Below are 25,255 nucleotides of genomic sequence, written 5' to 3'. Positions count from 1 at the left end.
CCGTAGTTGTGGCACGTGGGCTCAGTAGTTGTGGCTTGCGAGCTCTAGAGCTCAGGCTCAGTAGTTGTGGTGCACAGGCTTAGCTGCCCTGAGGCATGTGGGATCTTCCCAGGCCAGGGCTTGAACCCGTGTCCCTTGCATTGACAGGCAGACTCTTAACCACTGCGCCACCAGGGAAGCCCAATAATAGCTAACATTTATGTGGCATTTACTATATGCAAGGCACTGTTTAGTGTGCTTGACAGATATTAATTCTAATCCTCACAGCAACCTTAGGAGGCAGGTACAGTTATTATCACCATTTTACAGGTGAGGATATTAGGCCCCAAAGAGGCTAAATGATTTTTTCTCCCAAGATCAAAGCCACACAGCTAGTTAGTGGTAGAGCCTGGATTCAAGCCCAGGAACTCTGCAGAGTCCATGCTCTTAATCATTTCACTCTCCAACAACCTTTATTTTTAACAAAGATAGATGTAAATTCTTGTATTTAGACTAAAAAGAAGAAATGGCAAGCAAGAGACACCTGTGTATTTTAAGATATCAAAAATTTGAAGACCATCACCTTTTAAGGACATTGTCAGAATGATGTATCCCCAAGAACCAAAATGGTGAAGGGTTCAGGGCAACTTACTACCTTGGGCAAGTATAGGAACTAAGGCTTTAATCTAGAGAAAAGAAAGTAGTTATATTAAAATATTTAGTATCTATATATTCATATAGCTAAGGACCTGTCCTTGAAAGGCTCTATTTTTCTTTTTTCCAGAGGACAGAATTAGGTGGGTTAATGTAGAATTTGAAAGCATGGACTTTGGAAACAGATTGGATGGGTTCAGATCCTGGCATTACCACTTAACTAGGCACACGAACTTGGGTAATTCTTCTGTGTCTTCTTCCTTAACGGTAAAATGGGGATTATGATGATGATGATAACACTACCAACATCATAGGTTGCTGTGAGGATTAAATGAGTGCCTGACACATGCTAAGCATTGTATCAGTTTTATTAACGAGTGGAAGTGATAGGTTGATAGAATCCAGCTTATTCTAAGGAAGAATTTCCTAATAATTATAACTGTTCAAATGAGGAACAGGATGTTCCTCAAACTAGTGCATTCCCTAGCCCTTAGTTGCTAGAATTGCTTAAGCAAAATCTTGAATGAACACTTCTGTCAGCAATCTTGAAGAATTCCTAAATTACAATACAGGTTTACCTAGATGGTCTAGAATTCCTGCGTGTTAATTCATAATATGATTACTAGGTTCTCTAAGTAGCTATAACAGTATTTTACAAAAAATGTTTTGTATTTGTTTTTTGTTAAATAAATTTATTTATTTATTTTTGGCTGCGTTGGGTCTTTGTTGCTGTGCACGGGCTTTCTCCAGTTGCGGCGAGCGGGGGCTACTCTTCGTTGAGGCACACAGGCTTATTGCGGTGGCTTCTCTTGTTGCAGAGCACGGGCTCTAGGCTTGCAGGCTTCAGTAGTTGTGGCACGCGGGCTCAGTAGTTGTGGCTCGTGGGCTCTAGAGCACAGGCTCAGTAGTTGTGGTGCACGGGCTTAGTTGCTCCGCGGCATGTGGGATCTTCCCGGACCAGGCATCGAACCCGTGTCCCCTGCATTGGCAGGCGGATTCTTAACTGCTGCACCACCAGGGAAGTCCCTTTGTATTTGTTTTTGTTTTTAGGAATACACATAAGAATATCTGCAAAGGACTTAAATATCTACAAAGGACTTATTAAATTTTTCCTAAGAATTTTATCGTTTTTGATGCTATCGTGAATGCATTTTTTTTTTAATAGTTATTTATTTATTTGGTTGCGCTGGGTCTTAGTTGCGGCAGGCGGGCTCCTTAGTTGCGGTATTCAAACTCTTAGTTGTGTTGTGCATGTGGGATCTAGTTCCCTGACCAGGGATCGAACCCAGGCCCCCTGCATTGGGAGCGTGGAGTCCCATCCACTGCACCACCAGGGAAGTCCCCCAACACAGTTGTTTTCTTAATTTCATTTTTGTTATTAGTATAAAGTTGATTTTTTGTATACTGATCTTGTATCCTACAACCTTGCTAAACATGTAAGTTCTAGTAGTTTGTTTTGTTTTTGTTTTTGCTGTGTCTGTGTCTGTGTTTTCCTTATGACTTTCTACAAAGGATCATGTCATCTGCCAAGGAAAGCAGTTTTATTTCTTCCAATCTGGATGCCTTTTCACACTGGCTACACCCTCCAGTACAATGTAGAGTAGAGGTGGTGGGAGACTGCGTCCTTACCTTGTTTCTGATCTTAAAGGCAAAGTATTGTCTCACCATTAAATGTGATATTAGCTGTAGGTTTAAATGTCCTTTATCATAAGCTTCTGTAAAAATAAGATTCCTTGGCCTCATCTGAAGACTTAGGGAAGTGGATCTCGGAGAGCAGCAGCCGTAGGGAATCTGTACTTCTAGGAAGCAGCTCAGATGACAGCCTTGATGGTGTCTGAGGACCTATACTGCCCATCGCTTGTCGCGCGCCGTTAGAGGAGCTCCCAATTACACTCCCTGCCTTTCCTGGAAGAATCGCTGAAGAAAGAATCTCAATACTCCTACAGTTGGGTGTAGTAAGCAACAAGAGTGTCAGTTATAACAGTTTGACATTCTGCAGAATGGCCCTCAAAGAAAAGTGACGAATCTGCTCTCGCGCATTGACCAGAACTATAAACAGCAGTCTGGCGTTTGGGCTCTTTAGGAGTGGAAATGGGTCAAAGTCAAGAGACAAACTTGAGCTATTAAATTGGTTGCCTAGGTGTCGTGTTATGCCCAGTATTAAAAGTTCCTAGGCCCTGAGAATGAAATTATTAGTTTAATCTATAGCTTAATCTAACGATGGCTTAAAACTGCCATGCGGCCTAGCCAGACTACCTAACCACGAAGTAACACTGCTTCTACGCGGAAATAATTTTACACCCCTAAGAAATGAATTACGAGAACATTTTTCCCTGTATCTCAACCCTGAGATCCAATCAGACGCAAAAACGGACCGAAAAAGTGATGCTGGCGCTATTGATTGACGTACATTCCAACCAACCTACAACGGAAGAAGAGCGCGCCTGCGCAAGACGTTATCCAATCCGTACTAGTGTTAGCGGAAGAGGCGGGGGTTGTGGAAACGGCCGCCGCAGGGTTGGCGGACTTGAGAAGGAGCAAAGATGGCGGAGTGAGGTGCGTCGAGGCCACCTGGCCTTTGGGCCAGGGGGAGGGCCGGCCCCCGGGCGCTCGAGTGCTTCTGCTGGCCCGTGCGAGGTAAGCCGAGAAGGCCAAGACAGGGGAACTAGCAGGAGGTGGCGCGGCCCAAGCCGTCCGAAGAACGGAGTGCGCGGAGCCTGCCAGCAGCTGGCACGGGCCTCGGCCACGCGCGGGTTTCCTTCCGAGCGGCCCCAGGGCGGCAGCCCCGACTTTTGGGCGTGTGTTGCATCACTACTCAGACCCGACCTGCCACTGACCTTCTCAGTGCCTTGTCTTTGGCTGCCTTTGTGCTTTCGGCTTGTTGCCTGATGGTTGCACCCACGCTTCTGTATATGTGGCATTCTCTGCGTCGGCCATCGGTTTATCTTTGAAGAATATCTTTGTTTTATTGATTTATTTATGCTCCTCGCCTCACGAAGTTCGTGTCCACTGTTTTGCCTGAGGCTCGGGTCTCAATCGAGGCCTGTTGCGGCTCTGAGTATTTTGTGTCCCTGTCCCGTTGACCTTGAGATTTGGTGTAACAGGTTTCCCCCACTTCCTGGGATTTAATTTGAGTCTGTGTATCGTGTACGTTCTCTTGCTTACCTTTATTATATGCATTCGTTCCCACTCCCACCTCTCAAACTTTTCTAAGATCTGCGAAAGCAGCTTTGTCCTTGTATGGCCTGATAGTTGCCTAATGGCGCATTAATCTCTGCTGACTCTAGGTAGAATTAACCGTAGTTTTCCAGAACTAAAGGAATCAGTGTACAATTTTTATTTATATATATATTTATAGAGAGAATGAGAAAGAGTTTGGGGAATTATTATTATAAGGTAATTTGTGTAATGGGGTGGGGTTACAAAGTATACGACTGTCAGACATTTGTATTCGGTTCTTGTGTAATTTTATGGGATATCTTTTTTTGTAATTTGGGTTGTTATGACCCCTCATTCGGTCTTTCAGTTAAATTGTGGGAAAGGTTTCTGAGTTGGTGAAGCCTGTTTAAAACTGGCACATTAGTTAGGCCCAGTTCGAATGACATGTCCTAATACAAATGAATGTGTCTGGTATGCTTTTTGCTGGCCCTGGATTTAGCAGAGCTGAAAATACCAGGTAAAGAAATACTTCTAAATAAGACCTTTCTGTTGCTTTTGTCCAGAGTAGTTTTTTCATTTCATCTAGGAGAAGAAAGAAGATACTGGGCAGGGGAAAGGAAAAGAACATTCTTCCTTCCTACCTCACAAGCAGGGGAGTGATCATTTATACTAAAGCAAAGGTCTTTTGTGGGAGAAGAGTGTCCATAGCATCATCAGATTCTCAAAGGGGACAGTGTTTAAAAACTCGAGAACCACTGCTCCAGGAGTTTTGACATCTTTATAAAATTAATGCCAGTGCAGGTAGAGAGTAAATTCTTTTTGATTGTTCCTTCTGAATAGTTTTTGATAGTGATGTTTTTAAGACTAGTTTGGTTCACTTGAATAATTTTGCACATAAATGCATACAGCAAAAGTGAGGGCTGTATCCTTACTGTAATGTTCTTTTTATTTTTCCTTATCACAGGAAGAACATTTTCCTTGACTTGTAGGTGCTTTTATATTCATCTCGAAAAGAAAACAAAATTCTGAACTCAGGATTTGGCAAGTGAGTAATAGTGGCTAATGCTTTCAAATACTGTTTAAGCAGATTGGAAATAGCTAGATAGAAGTAGAACAAGATATCATTAGCTTCAACAGAGGATGAACGTCAAAAGTGACTATAAGTTATTGGTATAATCTCTCCCTGAAGGCACTAAGGAAGGATTTGTTCCACGCTTTTCTTCTAGCTTTGGGTAGTTCTTTGGCTTGTGGCAGCATAACTCCAGTCTTCACAAGGCATTCTCCCTGTGTGTGTCTATGTCCTAAATTCTCCCTTTTATAAGGACACCAGTCAGATTAGGGGCCCACCTGGCTCCAGTATGACCTCATCTTAATTAATTACATCTGCAGTGACTCTGTTTCTAAATAAGGTCATATTTTGAGGTATTCATGTGACAACATAGGAATTTGGGGAGGACACAGTTCAAACCATAATATCTACTTAGTCATATACCTTGATTGTATTATATGAAAAACATTCAATGTTGAACTGCTTTAAGGATTAAAATCTTGTATACCACTTGTATAAGGGACTTAGAGTAGTCAAAATCATAGAGACAGACAGTAGAATGGTGGTTGCCAGGGGCTGCAGGGAGGGGAAATGGAGGTTTATTTTTTAATTGGTACAGAGTTTCAGATTTGTAATATGAAAAGAGTTCTGGAGATGGATGGTGGTGATGGTTGCACGATAATGTGAATGTACTTCTTACCACTGAACTGAACACTTAAAAGGGGTTAAGATGATAAATTGTATGTTGTGTGTATTTTACAATAAAAAAAATTGAAGAAAGATGATTGAAAAACTCCAACTATATGTATTTCAATATTAAGAAAAGGAATAAGAAAAGGGAAAAAGGAATAAATACCCTTCAGCTGGTAGAGTCTTTATCATATGCTTTTAGAGCCAAGGCTTTGTTGCTTGGATTGTAACCTTAATTAAGTCCAGGCAGACTGTTAAATAACACAAATTCAACTGAGTAAATTTATTTATTTAAATTGAAGTATAGTTGATTTACAATGTTGTGTTAATTTCTGCTGTACAGTAAAGTGACTCAGTTATACATATATCTATATTCTTTTTATATTCTTTTCCATTTTGGTTTATCCCAGGACATTGAATCCCAGGATATTGTATAGCGTGCTTTCATTTATGGGGAGGAAATAAATCCACTTAAGCACATCTATATTAGTATAGTCTATCCCACATCTGGGGGCAGAAACTGTCCAACAAACCCAGCATTTGCTTTTCTTTTTCTTTTTTTGGCCATGCGGCATGGGAGATCTTAGTTTCCTGACCAAGGATCGAACCCATGCCCCCTGCATTGGGAGCACAGAGTCCCTGTGCTATACTGTAAGACCTTGTTGTCCATCCATTCTGTGTGTAATGGTTTGCATCTACTAACCCAAACACCCAGTCCATCCATCCCTCCCCCACCCCCCCCGCCCCCTTGGCAACCACAAGTCTGTTCTCTATGTCTGTGAGTCTGTTTCTGCTTCTTAGATAGGTTCATTTATGTCATATTTTAGATTCCACATACATATAAGTGATATCATATGGTGTTTGTCTTTCTCTTTCTGACTTCACTTAGTATGATAATCTCTAGTTGCATCCATGTTGCTGCAAATGGCATTATTTTGTTCTTTTTTATGGCTGAGTAGTATTCCATCGTATATATATGTACCACATCTTCTTTATCCATTCATCTGTTGATGGATATTTAGGTTGTTTCCATGTCTTGCTATTGTGAATAGTGCTGCTATGAACATAGGGGTGCAGGTGTCTTTTTGAATTATATCCACTGAGTAAATTTAAAGATCTGATTGGCTTCATTAAATGATTCATCAGTCAGGTAGCCTCCCATCTAGCAAATAGAAAGGAGCTCTGCTGAGCTGTAGAAAAGGAAAGAAAGGTGAAAAGGGGGCAGAAAAAGGAAATTATTAGCAAAGAATGCGTTATTTCAGGAAAGGTCATCCTCCTAAGAGGAACGGAAGGATTCTGCTGACCAGGTAATTCCAGACTGACTGGTTAAAGGTTACATTTCTGGAGGAGATTGAACTGCAGTTAGGTTAGGTATTAAGTCTTGGTTAGGTGATGTGGGTTTAACACAAGGGACTCCATTTTGGGCCTGAGTAATAGAAATTTGACATTGGTATAGCACAATATTCCTAGCAATCTGTCCATCTATAGGGAACTGATGTAAATAAATGTAGGTGCTTCTGTACTTACAAGGTAGCTTTAAATTCTGATACAGAATTATCTCTAATATACATGAAAGGGAAAAAAGCAAGGTGCAGAACAAGGTGTATAGTGTGCTTTCATTTATGGGGAGGAAATAAATCCACTTAAGCACATCTATATTAGTATAGTCTATCCCACATCTGGGGGCAGAAACTGTCCAACAAACCCAGCATTTGTTTTTCTTTTTCTTTTTTTGGCCGTGTGGCATGGGGGATCTTAGTTTCCTGACCAAGGATCGAACCCATGCCCCCTGCATTGGGAGCACAGATTCTTAACCACTGGACCGCCAGGGAAGTCCCAGCATTTGTTTGTTTGTTGTTGTTTTTTTATAATTTTTTTAAAAATTTATTTTTTATTTTTGGCTGCGTTGGGTCTTTGTTGCTGCGCGTGGGCTTTCTCTAGTTGCAGCGAGCGGGGGCTACTCTTCGTTGTGGTGCGCGGGCTTCTCATTGCAGTGGCTTCTCTTGTGGAGCCTGGGCTCTAGGCGTGTGGGCTTCAGTAGCTGTGGCTCACGGGCTCTAGAGTGCAGGGTCAGTAGTCATGGCGCACGGGCTTAGTTGCTCTGCGGCATGTGGGATCTTCCCAGACCAGGGCTCGAACCCGTGTCCCCTGCATTGGCAGGCGGATTCCCAACCACTGCGCCACTAGGGAAGCCCCCAGCATTTGTTTGTTTTGTGTTTTTTTTTTTTTTTTAATTTTATTTATTTATTTATTTATGGCTGTGTTGGGTCTTCGTTTCTATGCGAGGGCTTTCTCTAGTTGCGGCAAGTAGGGGCCACTCTTCATCGCGGTGCGCGGACCTCTCACTATCGCGGCCTCTCTTGTTGCGGAGCACAGTCTCCAGACGCGCAGGCTCAGCAATTGTGGCTCACGGGCCTAGTCGCTCCGCGGCATGTGGGATCTTCCCAGACCAGGGCTCGAACCCGTGTCCCCTGCATTGGCAAGCAGATTCCCAACCACTGCGCCACCAGGGAAGCCCTGTTTTTAATAAGACACTTTAAAATTTAATTTGAATGACAGTGCTGTCCATTGTGTTTTATGAAATGTGTTCTGAATTTACATAGCAAAGTAAGAAAGTATTTAACTCCCATGGTATATCATTCTTCCTGTCCTTAAAGGAAGTGAAATGTTTGAGCTATTTATTGATGTGTAACAAATTACCTAAAATTTAGTGGATTAAAACAACAGTAAACATTTATTATCGCACAGTTTGTGTGGGTCAGGAGTTAGGGTTTCTGGTTTGGAGTCTCTTATAGGGTTACAGTCAAGATACTAGCTGGGGTGGCAGTCATCTGATTCCATGGTGGCTCATTCACATGGCTAGCAAATTCATGCTGGTTGTGGAAAGCCTCATTCCTACCACTGTCAGCCTCTTCCAGGGCTGCTTGAGTGTCATGATACAGCAGCTGGCTTTTACCAGAACAAGCAATTCAGGAGAGCAAGGCAGAAGCCACAATCCCATCTATGACCTTGCCTCAAAAGTCACTCACTGTCACTTCCTCCTCATTCTGTTGGTCCTTGTTTAGACACCAACTAGTATACTGCAATACAATTCTGACACTAACCGTCTGGAATTAATGCAGACCCCACAAGTCAAAAGGGCATGATCCCCCAAGAAGACTGCTCTCACTTTAGATGCCAGCAGCACTTTGGAGGATCCCCAGGCCACCTGCACTTCTGACCAACTGACTGCAGATTCAAGGGTTCCCATGACCCTGTCAGAACCAATCTTTGGTTTCATATTTATTTATTTTTTCCTTCCTTCTGGCTGCTTTGGGTTTAGTTTATTCTTTTTCTAGTTCCTTAAGGTATAAAGTTAGGTTGTTGATTTGATATCCTTCTTCATTTTTAATTTAAGCATTTACAGCTGTATATTACTCTTAGCACTGCTTTTGCTGCATCCTGTAAGTTTTGGTATGCTGTGTTTTTGTTTTCATTTGTCTCAAGATATTTTCAAATTTCCCTTGTGATTTCTTCTTTGACCCATTGGTTGTTTAGGAGTGTGTTGTTTAATTTCCACTGGTTCATTTACTGTAAATTCCAACGATTTGTAGTCTCCCTCTAGGGACAAAGGCCAGTCAAAATTTTTTTTATACAGTAGTCACATAGATGAACCCTGATTCATTTTTAGAAGGGATTATTAAAGGGTGTGAATACCAGGAGGCAGCAGTAAGGGGGGACCATCTTAGAAGCTGACTACTACATAAAGTCATTTGACTCAGATCTGGCTAGCCCAAGAGCTTCATTGAAAATTCCTATTTTCCCTTTTCATCCTCTCAATAAGTCAGATTTTCTAATATAAAGTTACATTTTTTGTATAATCAACAGCACTAAACAAGTGAGTTCAGAGACCCAGAAATGCGTAGTAAGGCACCAGCTTTACAGGAATGTATTTGTAAGTTTTGTAGATCAGAGTGTATAGTTGTACTTTCTTCACCTAACTCTAGAACCTGTCTATTTAAATTTTAGCTCATGTTGGCTAAGTATATTTAAGAGCCCTGCTATTCAGTTATTCAACAAATTTTTATAAAGTGCTTATTATGGGTCACATGCTATTCTAGGTGCCTGGGATTCACCAGTGAACAAAACAGGTTCCTTCCTGGTGGAGGTTACATTTTAGATAGGACACATGAGAAACATAATAAGTATTGTACCTTACATAAGTACCTTATGTAGTGTTTCATGCATGGATTAAAAGGAAAAGTAGAACAAGGTAAAGGGGAATGGTGGGGATACATCTGTGGATAGGATGGGGGGAACAATGTAATCTTAAATCAGGGCTCAGAGTAGGCCTCTTTGAGAAAATGACATTTGAATAAAAACTTCAAGGTGAGGGGATTAGCTCTGTGGGTGCCTGGGGAAAGAGTCTTCTCACAAAGAGAACAGCCAGTACACAGGCTATAAGGTAGCGTGTCTGACATTCCAGGAAGAGCAAAGAGTCCAGTATGGTTGGAGCCCATGATGAAGGGGGAGATAGAATTGGCATCAAAAGAGATACAGTGGGGATCTTATGGGGAATTTTGGGTAATGGTCAAAACTTTGGCTTTTATACTAAGCTACTATTCATTCAGGTTTCAAATGGGTCCTACAGTTTGTGATTCAAACACGTGAGTTTAGAGTTGAATAGTCATGTTTGAGATGTGAAACTGGGTATTATGAAGAGAATGCAAGCTTATGATGTTCTATCATTATTGCCTAATATTAAGATGTAGATTGGGGGATAAGGTTTATATATGATGAATGTATGCATTTTTATTAGTTGATATTGCTAAAGGAATTTGTCTTTAAAAGAGTCTAGACAGTTTCCCTATTAAGAAAAGGTGCGTTTTGGGGACTTCCCTGGCGGCGCAGTGGTTGAGAATCCGCCTGCCAATGCAGGGGACACGGTCGAGCCCTGGTCCAGGAAGATCCCACATGCCACAAAGCAACTAAGCCTGTGCACCACAACTACTGAGCCTGCGCTCTAGAGCCCACGAGCCACAACTACTGAAGCCCACGCGCCTAGAGCCCGTGCTCCACAACAAGAGAGGCCACTGCAATGAGAAGCCCGCGCACCACAACGAAGAGTAGCCCCTGCTCGCCGCAGCTAGAGAAAGCCTGTGCACAGCAGTGAATACCCAACGTAGCCATAAATGAATGAATGAATAAATAAATAAATTTAAAATATGGAACGCTTCACGAATTTGTGTGTCATCCTTGCGCAGGGGCCATGCTAATCTTCTCTGTATCATTCCCAATTTTAGTATATGTGCTGCTGAAGCAAGCACAAGAAAAGGTGCATTTTTTAAATTGAAGTATAGTTAATTTACAATGTTGTGTTTCAGGTGTACAGCAGAGTGATTCAGTTTTTTATATATATGTGTGTATATATATACATACACACATACATATGTATTCTTTTTCAGATTCTTTTCCATTATAGGTTATTCCAAGATATTGAGTATAGTTCCCTGTGCTATATGGTAGGTCCTTGTTTGCCTATTCTATACATAGTAGTGTGTATATGTTAATCCCAGACTCCTAATTTAGCCGCCATCCCCTTTGGTAACCATAAGTTTGTTTTTTATGTCTGTGAGTCTGTTTCTGTTTTGTAAATAAGTTCATTTGTATCTTTTTTTTAGGTTCCACATATAAATGATATCATATGGTATTTGTCCTTCTGTCTCTGACTTAACTCCACTTAATATGATAATTTCTACATCCATTCATGTTGCAGCAAGTGACATTAAGGAAAAGGTGCTTTTTTTCTTTTTCTTTCTTTTTTTTGGGCCAAGCCACATGGCATGCGGGATCTTAGCTCCCTGATCAGGGATTGAACCCGTGCCTCCTGCACTGGAAGCACGGAGTCTTAACCACTGGACCTCCAGGGAAGTCCCAAAAAGGTGCATTTTTAAAAGACTTCTTTGGTACTTATTTGGTTTATATAGAATTCTTTCAGCATATTTACTTGTGGAAAGAACTAGCTTGTATCTTCTTTACCCCTCAACATTACTGCCAGTTATCTGGCCATTAGAATTGAGCTACAGAACAGTCAAGTGGCTGGTGCAAGCTTTGAACTAGCCTGAGTAAGCTTATATAATGAAACAGCTCTGTTCTCTGTAGGGTTCTAAAGGCCTGTATGTGGATATTCTCAGTTTTTTCTCTCACTTCCTCTGCTGCTTTTATAACAAATGCAAATTCTGTAGTTCTTTACCTTCTGAATTAATTTACATTTTCCTTTTGTAGGCTTTGAATCAGAACTGTCTCGTCTTCAACCAGAAGAGGTTATTCAAGCTCAGTTTGGAGTTGAGAGGTATTTTTGAATCTCTGTGACGTACTAAAAATGGAGGGCTAGGAAGACTAGTTAGCCAGTCACCATTGGCCATTTTTGTAAGCTTAAGTAATTTATTTAAGCCTTTGGTATGTACCTGTGATTTATTTATTTATTATCATACATAAAATTTATCATTTTAACTATATTTAAATGTATAATTCAGTGGCATTAAGTATATTCACATTGTTCTGCAACCATTACCACTGTCTATTTCCAGAACTTATTCATCATCCCAAACAAACTCAATACCCATTAAGCAGTAACTCTCCACTTCCCTGCCCCGCACCCCCCCGACCCCCCGCCCCAGTTCCTAGTTACCTCTCTTCCACTTTCTTTCTCTGTGAATTTGCCTAGTCTAGTTACCTCATGTAAGAGGACTTACACAATATTTGTCCTTTTTTTGTCTGATTTACTTTTGCAGATATTTGCAGTTTAACAAGTGTGATGTTTAACAGCAGTGAACTGCTAATGTTTTTACATGCTTGCATTTGGCGATCATGCTACAGTACATATTGTTTTACCTGTGTTTATAGTTTACAAAATCTTTATTGTTCACTCTTGGTCTTAGGTAGTTGAAGATAATTCCGAGTAAGATGACACATATGGTTTTGAGTATTAAGTATTTAAGCATCAACTTTGGAGTACAATACTGGTTTTATTTATTTACTCTATAAATTTATTTATTTATTTATAAATTTATTTATTTATTTATTTATGGCTGTGTTGGGTCTTCGTTGCTGCACGCTGGCTTTCTCTAGGTGTGGCGAGCGGGGGCTACTCTTTTTTTTTTTTTTTTAAGAAATCTTTGCCTAACCCAAGGTCACAAAGATTGTTTTTAAATATTTATTTATTTATTTGGTTGCGCTGGGTATTTGTTGCGGCACATGGGCTCCTTAGTTGCGGCAGGTGGGCTCCTTAGTTATGGCATGCATGTGGGATCTAGTTCCCTGACCAGGAATGGAACCCGGGCCCCCTGCACTGGGAGCGCAGAGTCCCAACCACTGCGCCACCAGGGAAGTCCCGAGCGGGGGCTATTCTTCGTTGTGGTGCGCGGGCTTCTCACTGCAGTGGCTTCTCTTGTTGTGGAGCATGGGCTCTAAGCATGCGGGCTTCAGTAGCTGTGGCACATGGGCTCAGTAGTTGTGGCTCATGGGCTCTAGAGCACAGGCTCAGTAGTTGTGCACGGGCTTAGTTGCTCCATGGCACGTGGGATCTTCCCGGATGAGGGCTCGAACCCGTGTCCCCTGCATTGGCAGGTGGATTCTTAACCACTGCACCACCAGGGAAGTCCTGCAATACTGCTTTTTTAAACAAATGTTTTATTTTTTTTTAATTTTTAAATTTTTAAATATTTATTTATTTTTGACTGTGTTGGGTCTTTGTTGCTGCGTGTGGGCTTTCTCTAGTTGTGGTGAGCAGGGGCTACTCTTTGTTGCAGTGCGTGGGCTTCTCATCGCGGTGGCTTCTTTTGTTGCGGAACACAGGCTCTAGGGGCATGGGCTTCAGTAGTTGTGGCACGTGGGCTCAGTAGCTGTGGCACGCGGGCTTAGTTGCTCCACGGCATGTGGGATCTTCCTGTACCAGGGCTCGAACCCATATCCTCTGCATTGGCAGGCAGATTCTTAACCACTGTGCCACCAGGGATGTCCCAACATAAATGTTTTATATAGAATCATTTCATGGACTGTATGACTCCGTTTGCATAAGAGGAAATTAACATGTGTATCTCATTTTATATAATGCAAGTTTTTATATAATTCTAGCTTTTTGTATCATACTTACATAAGTTTCCTGGCTACTGCTTCTGCTTTTCTTTCTTTCTTTTTATTTATTTATTTGTTAGTTCTTATTTTTTATTTATTTATATTTTTGGCTGCACCCTTATGCATGTGGGATCTTAGTTCCCCGACTAGGGATCGAACCCGTGCCCCCTGCATTGAAAGGTGGAGTCTTAACCACTGGACCACTGGGGAAGTCCCTGCTTCTGCTTTTCTTTCTTTCTTTTTTTTTAAAATAAATTTATTTATTTTTTATTTTTGGCTGTGTTGGGTCTTCGTTGCTGCGCACGGGCTTTCTCTAGTTGCGGTGAGCAGGGGCTACTCCTCGTTGCAGTGCACGGGCTTCTCATTGTGGTGGCTTCTCTTGTGGAGCACGGACTCTAGGTGCACAGGTTCAGTAGTTGTGGCTCGCGGGCTCTAGAGCTCAGGCTCAGTAGTTGTGGCGCACAGGCTTAGTTGCTCCACGGCATGTGGGGTCTTCCCGGACCAGGGCTTGAACCCGTGTCCCTTGCATTGGCAGGCGGATTCTTAACCACTGCGCCACCAGGGAAGCTCCCCTGCTTCTGCTTTTCCAGTGATAATACTGAATTTGGTGGTGTGGTTGGACATTTTCTTTTAAACAATATGTAATCCAAAAAATTTTTCTCTGTGTTTTAAAATACTATTTTTAAAAAGTAAGCTCATATAGAAGTACCTATCTTAATCTTCCTGTTTTCAATTTATTTTGTATTTTCAGGTATTTCTATGTTGTCTCCTGGAGTGGGGTTGTCCTGCTTCTTTTATCGGGCCACCTTCCCTATTCTTGAAATGTGGATATCTCTTCTCTACACTTTACCTCCATGATTTGGACTGGAAAAGGCTGCTTTTTTGTTCCACGTCTCAGATTCAAAGAAGAGAAGCCCCTGGGATGCAGTCATCCTGCTAACTTTTCTAGGAAGAAAGAAGCAACTGACATGCATCTTCTGCTGCAATTTGCTTAATCACAAATAATTTTACAAGCTGAAAGCTGATATCATTTGAAACAGGTGCTTAGATGGCGATATTTGTGAATTCTTTACCTTTTGTTCCAGACAAGAAGACGAAATAGCAAGCATGCGTGACATCAGGGTGTTTTTTTTTTAACGTCTTCCAGTTTTAGCCACTGTTGTGATAAGCACAGTTGAGACTTGCAGCAGTAAATTCCAAATATGTGTTCTAATTTGAAGTGAAAGAGATGCTTAAAAAATTACATATATATCTAATACCTGGCTCATCCTTTGGCATAGATTTACTGGATAAGAACAAAGGTCCAGTTTTGCAATAAAACCTTTGATGTGATAAAGCAGCATAAAGACAGGATATCACAAGGTTAGTTGCATATGTGAGTACATCATCACAACTCTATAAATACACATTTTTACATGTGTAAGTCCACATTTTTGGATGATAAGAGGGATATTTCTCCTGGAGAAGGAAGCTGTGGTGGACTTCTTTCTCAGAAGTCTTTGGATATGTGGTATTTTTTAATGATTTTTCATTCTTCTAAGGAATAACCACATTGTGCAGATGCTAACCCTATGAGTGCATGCTTGGGTTTAGTGAAAGGTTGGTAAAAGGAAACTAAACAGTTTTGAGTCCAGGGATGGAACCCTCTTCACCACCCTAGGATGAGAAGCTACTGTATTACAAATTAGTTCATTCTTTTTCGTGCAGTCTTATTTATATAGCACTTGAGACTTGGTTTTACATGCTGCTAAGGCTGGAAGAAAAGTGGCAAAAGTGGTTTTTCTGTTCAGAAGATCTTGGGATGGACCCTACAGTATGACCTGCCTTCACCTTTGGACATACAGGAGTGGAGAAAAAAATGTGGAAAGTTTCCATATTACTCCTTTCTCCTAAGAAAAAGAAGGAAAATGCTTTATGCAGCTCCATCTGACTTTATGGCGTTTCACATTCTATAGCTCTGTTTTTTGTAAAAGGATAAGTAACTTTTTTCCTTTGATCCAAGATGGGTTCTTGGGTATTTGATTTATTTTTCTAGGCAATAGGTGTATGTTCGGCTGAAAAGGCTGGGACTGAGGTAACTTTCCCCAGTTGGAACCGAACTTTCTCATCACAGAATGGGCCTCAGAAGAAATGTTCCCAGACTGTGGTTGGGTCAATGTAGATTTAGAAGAAATCCAGGGTCTGAAAAAACTCAAACAAGAAAAATAGTTCCAGTAAGAAATAATGAATTTCCTTTCTTTCTGTTAAAACTTAACAACTATCTGATGAACAGACTACAGGGTAAAGCCGTCCTTGCTTCCAAATCAACAGAGGACCATTGTATGAATTGCCAGGTGTTTACATAAGAAGAATGAAACCTTTATAAGTTTTTGTGAGTAGAGAAAGAATTTAAAGCTGGTTAGATGAAATTAAGAACGAATCATCTTAGATCATCTCTGTGATACAGGGAATGTTTGCCCAGGGCCATACATGTTGTGCTGTTGAAATCTTGGGGCAGATTTACCAGAATTTGAGAGTGATAGAAATAGCCAAAAATTGGAAATATTGAGCACTCTTAATGATTAGTTAAATTGGTCAACCAATTTGAATTGGCATACGGAAGCGTTTTAGTAAAATAATTACATAATATAGATAAAATATAATTTCCTTTAATTGGGGGCAATTACTGAGTGGTAAAGCATAGTGTAAGTAACTTGGATAAAGGTAACAAATTTTTCTCTAAGTAACTTCTCAGCCACTTTCTGATGTTTTCTATCAGTATATTGGAATTGATAGACAGAATGGAACCTACATACATGAGTCCTGTTGGTATGTTGGGAATATCATATCATGGAGAATTTGTATCTTCAGTTGTCTGTTACCCATCCTCCCCATGTTTTTTTGGGCAACTTTTTGGGTAGGATTGTTTTGCAGGGGATAGAGACCCTCTACTGTCAGCACCAGTGAAACCATCTCTGGCCCACTTGTTTGAATAATTGTGTGTGTATCAGACTCATCTTCTCCAGTTGCTTTACATATTTTCATTTCATAGCTAAGAGAACCACTGTTTAATGCTTTCAAGTTGTTTCTGCATCTTCCATGATTTTCACCAGATGGCATTTAACAAAATGGGTATATTCCAGTTGTATTTGCCCAGTGTTTACTTAATACATCTACGTTGTTTTTCCTGGTCTATTTTAGTCCACTTCATGATGGCAAAAGCTATAATTTTAGGCAGGACTATGCCTCTGTCTGTAGCTGTGCCTACTTCCTTTGCTCATCCACGTTAGCTGGCAGTTTTTCTTTTAAAAAGTTGAACAAAAATGGGATATGTGCAATAGAAATATATATATGTATATTTTAATACTTGTGGACAAATGTTACAAGTTGTTTAAGAACAACAAAATCACCAATGTCTTCCATTTTGAGATGTGTATAGTTTTGTAAGCATTAGTGCTTGGTAGCATATTGTAGTGCCATGTTAGGGGTTAGTGCATGAGCCTAGTAATAATTTAAACTTCAGGATGAATTATTGATAATAACTAATAGTGTAAAAAGAGTGGAAAATCTATACCTTTTCTTTTCTCATAAATATCTGAATCCGTGATATTCTCCCTGGGGAAAAGAGATTAAGGCCACAAAGACTCATTTATGAATAGAAATATGGGGTCACAAGGTGAGATACTGTCTTTGAGGATTTTTAAGTTTTCCATGAGGTAGGAAACCAGTTGCCTTTGTGTGTTATGAAACCTTATATCAAAATGAGGCCCCATTTCATGATTCTGCTTTGCTCTCTTTGAGGTGAGACTGTTCTTACACTGTTTTCACATTGTATGTCTTGTAGGTTTATTGTTTTCCCACTCTTTTTGCATCAGATTATTTTACATTTTGCATGTCTTACTGAGATGCTTTGTTAATTGCTCAAGTGAGTGCTTTTCTAATCTGAAGACCATTTATGTTTCCTATCTGCAGTATGCTACATGTTAACAGAAGAACACTGGTCAGTAGTTCAGAGTGTCCTAGATTAATTTCTCATGGGCTTTTCCCGTTTCCAAATTTGCTGAATTGTGTATTGATGAGATTCCAGACCTTTTCATGAGAATTGGCAATGTAGCTAAATGGAGGCTACCTAGGTTGCCATGTATTAATATTAACCCCTGCTTGGTTATAGTAAATTGCCTCAGACAGCTTTCACTCTTTTCTCTTTTCCTTGTAGAAATAAAAGTTGTTTTGTTCTGAAAGCATAGCTTTCTGTAGAAAAGAAATTCCTACCTCTAAAAGCTTTCTTGAGAACTTGGAAATGGCAGTTTTCTGGGGTGATTTTTAAATCTCAGTATTAGGAGAGTCCAGGATTTATTGCCACAGATTCTATAGTTAGTATGATAGGAAATGCAAAACTTTTTTAATGTGGTGTGTCTCGTGTGCAGAAGCAGGCTTAAAGAAATTGACTCTTGGGCAGCAAATCTCGAGGGACCCAGGTTTAGATTCTTATAGTGTACTTAAAGTAGTTGTACTCTTGGTTCAAGTAGTTTAGCGCCTGGGAGAATCCACTTCTGAAAAGCATTTAAACATTTAAAAAAATACCTCTGAAAAGGTAATGAATGCAAAATAGCACAGTATATAGGAAAGAATATTTCCTATTGCAAAAAAAAAAAAGCCATAAAACAAACATAATTTTCAAGAGGTAGAATTTCAGTAGCAATAACAGTTTTGCATGTATACTAAGTTGCGTTAGCAGGGTTGTACAGTAGAATACTACTTGAGTTTGAGGCTCTGTGATAACAGAATTCCATGAAAGGAAAAAGATGTTGTAGGTAAAGAGTATATAAAAGGTACTTTTTTAAAAAAAAAACTATGAATGTATATGAATATATCATTATGTGAGAAATAGCAACTTTTGTGCAAGTTAAAGGTTAAAGACCCTACTTGTTTGCTAGAGCAGAGGGTTAGAGCCATTTAATTTAAGCTTTTCTAATGCTTAACCTGGAAACAAACGACTCCTACTGAGTAACCCCACTGAAGCTCATCGTGTGGGGATTTTGCTTATGATGTTTCTTTTAACAACAGGCATTTATAAAATGGCATCCTTTTTGCTTTGTCACCTCATCTTTCTCCATTAGTTTCCTGGGTACATTTTTTAAAGAGAGAGAAAAGTTTGTTGTGTGTGTATATTTAGAGTTTAAAAAAACGGACCAAGAACTTGGATAGCTGGCTTTTCCTCATGCCTGGTAGTGTAGGGGCATTAGGATTTAAAGGTATGAAGCAAAAGGATTGAAGGGAATGGCCAAAGACAGTACACTGTCTAATGTAGATGTGCCAAGGCCTGTGACTGCTTATTTTAACAAGAACCCAGCGAACTAGTTTCTTGAACTGAAGAATCACACAGCTCTCACATCAGGATGTAATAGTGGAACAAGGGTGACTTCTTACTCCCTTTTACCTCATGTTCATCTTGGCCATTTAGCACCTTGAAGATCCCTGAAAAGATTGTGTCTGTGTTCCCTTGTTTTCCCAGGGGAAAAAACTGAAAGATGAGTGGATCTAAGAAAATAGTGCCTCTTGAATATTAAATTCTTAAATGGCAACTCCAAAGGATAGAGAGAAGGCTATACTAAATTGATTATAGCTCCTCTTTAAATGTCCTATGTCTTCAGTTTTGTGTTAGAGACATTGGAATAACCAAGCAATATTCAAACATCTGCACGATCATGAGGACACCACTGCATATTACAGTGATGTCAGTAACAGTTTAATTACTTAGAACAATTAAAGATTACCCTTAATGGCCACATTCAGTTTTAAATGCTTAAATGTGCTACAAGTTTTTGTGGTCTCAAAGTATGGTTGATACTTTTCAATGTTGTTTTGGTCTCATGTTTACTCTTTGTGTACCTGTGATATGCAAAATATGAAGAGACCCTTGGCCTCCAGGAGTTTACATTCTCATGGTGCTGCTGGTGCAAGCAAATTGCTTCTGGTTTATTCAGAACATTGCTTGGCTGTTAATTATACCATGTTTGGAAGGATTCCTTGGCCAATAGTTTTTAAAAGCAGAGGGCTATGCTAAACTTCAGGGCATTGATTTTTGAGTTTACATTGTATTAGCTCTGCTGTTCATGAACTCCTTTTCCCCAGGGAGCTGTGCAGGTAACGCTCATTAATGTGAATCAAACTATTCTGCCTAAGAGCATCTTCATCATCTCTATACCACCTATGCTCTTCTATGCCGTCACTGTCAGTAAATGGCCAAGAAAACTCACTGCTCCAGAGGACATCTCTCAGTACTCTATTTTCCCAAATTTTTACATCATTCTCTACCCAAAAGGACCAGAATTTGCAGTTAATCCTTTTATAACTGAATAGTGGTCCTAATTTTAACCTTTTTGTGTGTGACTTTTGTACCTCTGTTCTGAAGCAGCATTGTGATAGATGTGGAGCACCTGCCTGCATTTCTAAGCAATCACTTTATTAACCCACATTTTCAGTTGAAACTCTGCATGTACCCTTGTAATTTCCCCTACTTCCTCTGAGTCAAGGGGTTTACTCTGCATGTTTATTAAAGGAGGGTCTGGATGGAAGTGCAAGCAATAGTGGCAGGCCCATAACTCTTACTTTAGAGTATAATATTCTAATGCATGGTTGAAAATGTCCAGTGTTATGTGGCTACTAGTAATTAGATATATGCATTTATTAACAATGAAGCAATATAGACTTAAACCACTAGCTTGAATTTATTGTTTGGTTTATTAGTTTTCATTTTCTAAGATTATCTTACTTCCATTGAAAATGGAAGCTAGAAGATAAACAGGGGCAACCATAAGACATTCAAACTGTCAGGAATAGAGCATAACAGTGCTCACCCTCTAACCTCTTGCCTGGTTCCATTAGTCCCCAAGCATGTTTAAAAACAAAAGGCACAAACTAAGCATGTTCAAATAAATAAAGAAGCTGCTATGGCTATAATAATCAGAAAGGTGCAGAGTTTCAGAAAGAGTATGGAATACCAGTGTGGAAGATGTAGAGTAACTAGGGATGGGGTTTGTCTGATACAGTTTTATGTGGCTTAAGTTTGGATCTCTTAAGACTAGAATCTTGGAAGTGAATAGAGGCAACATGGACATATTTCAGATGTTCCAGGATTTTCAGGTAACTAGGTGACTCTTTGGATGGTACTGGTATTACGCAGCCATAAAAGATCCTTCCAGCAAAGGAGCCCATTCCATTTTATGGAAATAGTCCTTAAAATATAGACACATCTGTGGTTTGGTTTTTCTGTTACTGTATTTAAGTGTTTTTTTTTTTTTTTTGTATTTAAGTTTTTAAAAAAATTTTTTTATAGCTGGAGTTTTATCCTTGATGTTTTGGTTAGACTTCATAATTTGTTGGCCTAAAGCTTTTGATGCCAGGTAGACGGGAGCAAGTTTTCCCGTTTTGAAAAAAAGAAGAACCTTGCTGTTTATTTTCTTACTTGATGCAGAAAATAGATCAGTTCATTGTAATAGCTTAAAATTTTTTGAGATGATTCCTGACTTTGAAATAACCCATGTAAGTACATGTGATCATGACAAATAATGTACAAATGTGATTCATTATATCTGAAAGAGACCTAAGTAGAAGAGAATTCAAGATTAGACTGGATGATTTTCACTAGGCCCCTTCCAGGTTTCATGTTCTATGACTGAAAAATAATTTTTACAAAATTATTTCAACCTCATTTTAATCTTCGCTGTGGGATTTCACTCTGAATACCTTTAGGAATGTTTAAGTGGAATGGTAACTTTCCAGTAGTTCCTAATTGAATAACTTATAGTCCTTTTACCCAATTCAGGAAGTGAAATGTCATATCCCATAGGTAAAGTTTCTGTTTGGTACTTATCAATAACATGTCTACCAAACAATGAAACCAGTAAAGATTTAAGGACAGAGTTTCTCTAATCTCTGTTCCTGTTATTTCCACTAGACCATATTAAAATGCTAATATTAGAATCCCAGGCATCACATTTCTTCAGGAACCCATACTCCTAACAAGAACCTTAGATATCTTAAGGTTAGAATTTTCAAAAGATTTTGTCTCCCTTGGTGATGGTATGCCATGCCATAGATTAAAATATAATTTTCTCCCAGGGATAAATATTCTGGCAATACATTATCATCAGTCCGTAAGCAACAGTAATAGTCTTGGCGCTTACCTTAAAACCACCTATCAATCACTGGTAATTTAAAAGATTCATGTTAGAATAACCTTTGCATAGAGTTTTATTTCAGTAGCTTTTGTTTTTACTTGCTGTTCAGATCTTCATTGCCTCATTGGTATATAAGATAATGTTAAAAGAATTTCATTGAATGTTTGAGGTTTTACAAAAGGCAGCTTGCTTTCTAATCTATGCATCTTTGGGATTTTAGAAGAAATATTCTTTGCTGTAAAAAGGAACTGCTGTAAAAGTTGGAAACTCTGCGCCTGTGTACATATATATTTTGGCAATAAAGCAGCATGGGCTGAGAATGCACTGAAATTTCACTGTGTTGTTACTTGGAATGGGTAATTCTAATAATGCAGTAAATTATGGAGATGGAAGAAGGAGCCTATCCACAGACCTGTGCTTAGGTAGGTGCCAGATGTCAAATAAAGAAGACAAAGGACCTGGGTTTCTTGATGCCAAGTTGTGGCAGTTTCTGTTGTAGTTCAAGGGAAAAACAAGCAACCGTATGAATAAAGAGGCACCTTATTTAAACTATGCCCTTATGCCATCACGTTTTACCTTTAGGGCCAACCTTATGCTAGGTCTAGGAGCAAATGTTTAGTTTCTGGTAAGGAAATAAATAATGATACAATTATTGCCGATAATTAAGAAGCTTTTATATTTAATTTTAAAAAGTTAACTAAAGACATTTTAACACTAATAATTAAGAAGACATCCTCCTAGATTCAGGGGAAAGGAAAGGAGTTTTTTCAGTTTTAAGAAAGCTGTTACAAACTTCCTTGGGATTGGCTATTGTCAAATGAAGAACAAAAGCTATGTGGTTTTTGTGATGTGACAACTAATGTAATAGCTCCTTCCTTTGATTTATGAGACTATTCATTTCACACGCACTGATGTACTCCACTCCCAGGTACTGTGCTAGATGCTGGAGTTATAAAAATTGAGATGGTTTCTGCCATTAATTAAGGAGCTCAAAAGTGTACAACTTGGGGACTTTCAATATGCAATTTTTTTGTTCTCATAAATACATGGAATTTTGAAAACACTTTTATTCAACATATATACAATGATAAATGATAACTAGCCTTAGAATCTGTTAATACCAGCCAGTCATTATTGATGTTATAGACTTCCAGAGGAGCTTTTATACCACTAAGGCCTTGTTTAAAAAAAGTCAACCATTAGTGAGTATTAGTACAATTGGTACAAAGTTTATGGAAGGCATAATATCAAAATTGTAAATGCACATGCCCTTTGACTCTGTTCCACTTTAGGAATCACTCCTACAGAAATACCAGGACAGATACGCAAAGACATGACAAGGATCCAATAAAACAATGGTTAAATTCTGATGTATTCATGATTGAATCATACGCAGGTGTTAAGTAATTTGTGAGGCCTGGTATAGAAAGCTGTCTGTGACATGTATTATTTGAGAAGCAGGTTGCAGAATAATGTGAAAAATATAATTGCCTTTTATGTCTATGTGTCCACACGCATGAAGGTTATAATAGCTGGCATTTATTAAGCACTTAATATTAAGCATTACTCTTAATTACATTAGATGTATTCATTAACTCATTTAATCCTCACTAGAGCCCTCGTTAGTTTTTAATCCCTATTTTACAAGAAGAGTTTAATTCTTCAAGTTCATGGCTAATAAGTAACCAAGCCACAATCAGAATCTAAATCATTTGGCTCCCAGCATGCTACACTGTGCCTCTCAGAAATGTACGGAGAAGTGTACTTTTACCCTTTCCTTTGTCACACATCTACATCTGAATTTTTTTCTAGAGTAAACATGTAATTTGTATTTGAGAGAAAAAAAAATATTTAAAACCAGCCAGCTTAATTTGATGTCAAGTTCAAGCATTTAATTTTCTATTGAAAGTCTACCAAAACAGCAAATCCAGAGGTTAAGGAAAATAGCTACGTGAGAACAGCTTTTTAAAGAAAGGAAATACGTTGAGGCAGACATACCAATACACAATAAAAATCCCAGGATGATTCAATATAGTATTATTATTAGGTCTTATTCTTTAGGAGTAGAAAGAGCTTTTCTGGTACTGGTTGTTGCCAGAGGCTTCACCCTTACCTAACCAAATTTTGCAACTCAAAAGCATAAAGCGAGCCAGAATTTTCTCTCTCAAATAGTTTTAAAGGAAAATATCCTATATGCAGTCTAAAATGGAAAGAATCCTGCTATTAAATCTGCTAGCCACTGGGGACTCCCCTGGTGGTCCAGTGGTTAAGACTGCGCTTCCAATATAGGGGGTGCGGGTTCGATCCCTGGTCAGGGAACTAAGCTCCCACATGCTGCGCAGCGCAGCAAAAAAAAAATCTGCTAGCCACATCGGAACCACATTAACTTCTCTGTGCACCACCACTTGGCTATCATCTCTTGATTGTGCTAGTGCCAGCCCCTCCTTAGTGGTCTGCTTGCCGCCCTCCCACCCATTCTCCATAGGACAACCCTAATGAGGTTCTGAAAACGAAAATTTGAAATTTCTTCAAGGTTGTTGGGATAAAAACAAACATCCTTCGGAAGGCCGATAAGGCCTTGCATCCTCTGGTTTCTGCACACCGTTGTAACTCCTACAGGCCTTTTTAAGGGCCTCACAGGGCCTTTGTATAGACTGTGCTGTCCGTCAGCTTACTAAACGCCTACTCATCTTTCAGACCACTGCTGAAACATTACTTCCACAGAGAGGCCTTACCTGACCCCCAAACCAGGTCAGTTACTTGCTATATGTGCTTATATCTCTATGTCCCTTTTCTTCAGAACCCTTACTACAGTTGTAATTTTAAATGTCTTCATGTGGTTATTTGAGTGTCCATCTCTTGACTAGATTATAAACTGAGGATACAGAGTAGCTGTTTTTGCTTATCTTTCATCCCCAGCAGCTAGCATAATACTTCATAAATATTTATTAAATGAATAATATGATGAGCTACTGAGCCACAGTGCTACATAAAGCAAAATATAAGAAAGCAGCATTTCGGTAAATGTTTGATGTTTTTACCATTCCTTTCATTATTATCCTGTTAAGCTCAGTTTACAACTGAAAAGGGAAAGATAAATATATACTATGCAGTTAACTTACTGAACATAACCTACAGAAAATGTATGTACCCGTATTTCACATAAGAAAAAAATGATTTCTCAGTATTCATATGACAGTTGCTCCATGTAGGAATAATAGTCAACATAAGTACAACGCTATTTTCAGGCCAAACATGCATCTTTAGATCAGAACACTCATGGGACATTGCCTCTTAATCCCTAAATTTGCAGTCAAAATGTTTTCCAAAATAAATACTATGAAATTGATAAGAAGCTAAAATAAATTCTTAAGACAAATAGCTATGAAACCTGGACAGAAGTCTCCTTAGTTTCTCATCTTCCAGAAACAGCTTCACAAATCACTTG

General features: G+C 39.3%; 1 long non-coding RNA gene and 1 other non-coding gene across 2 annotated transcripts; one reads left to right on the top strand and one right to left on the bottom strand.

Annotated features, from left to right (window-relative positions):
- The first annotated feature begins 3,144 nt into the window (after positions 1-3,144).
- Positions 3,145-22,083, top strand: LOC133084210 (uncharacterized). The gene is made up of 4 exons (XR_009699400.1): positions 3,145-3,270; positions 4,757-4,837; positions 11,795-11,861; positions 14,397-22,083. It is a non-coding gene; the product is annotated as an uncharacterized LOC133084210 (long non-coding RNA).
- On the bottom strand, positions 10,729-10,836 carry LOC133086538 (U6 spliceosomal RNA). Its single transcript, XR_009700290.1, has one exon. It is a non-coding gene; the product is annotated as a U6 spliceosomal RNA (small nuclear RNA).
- Positions 22,084-25,255: the final 3,172 nt, after the last annotated feature.

Source organism: Eubalaena glacialis, chromosome 2 (genome assembly GCF_028564815.1).
Source record: "Eubalaena glacialis isolate mEubGla1 chromosome 2, mEubGla1.1.hap2.+ XY, whole genome shotgun sequence".
Taxonomy (NCBI): domain Eukaryota; kingdom Metazoa; phylum Chordata; class Mammalia; order Artiodactyla; family Balaenidae; genus Eubalaena; species Eubalaena glacialis.
The sequence above is the reverse complement of the archived record's forward strand: the minus strand, read 5'-3'. Positions and strand labels throughout refer to the sequence as shown.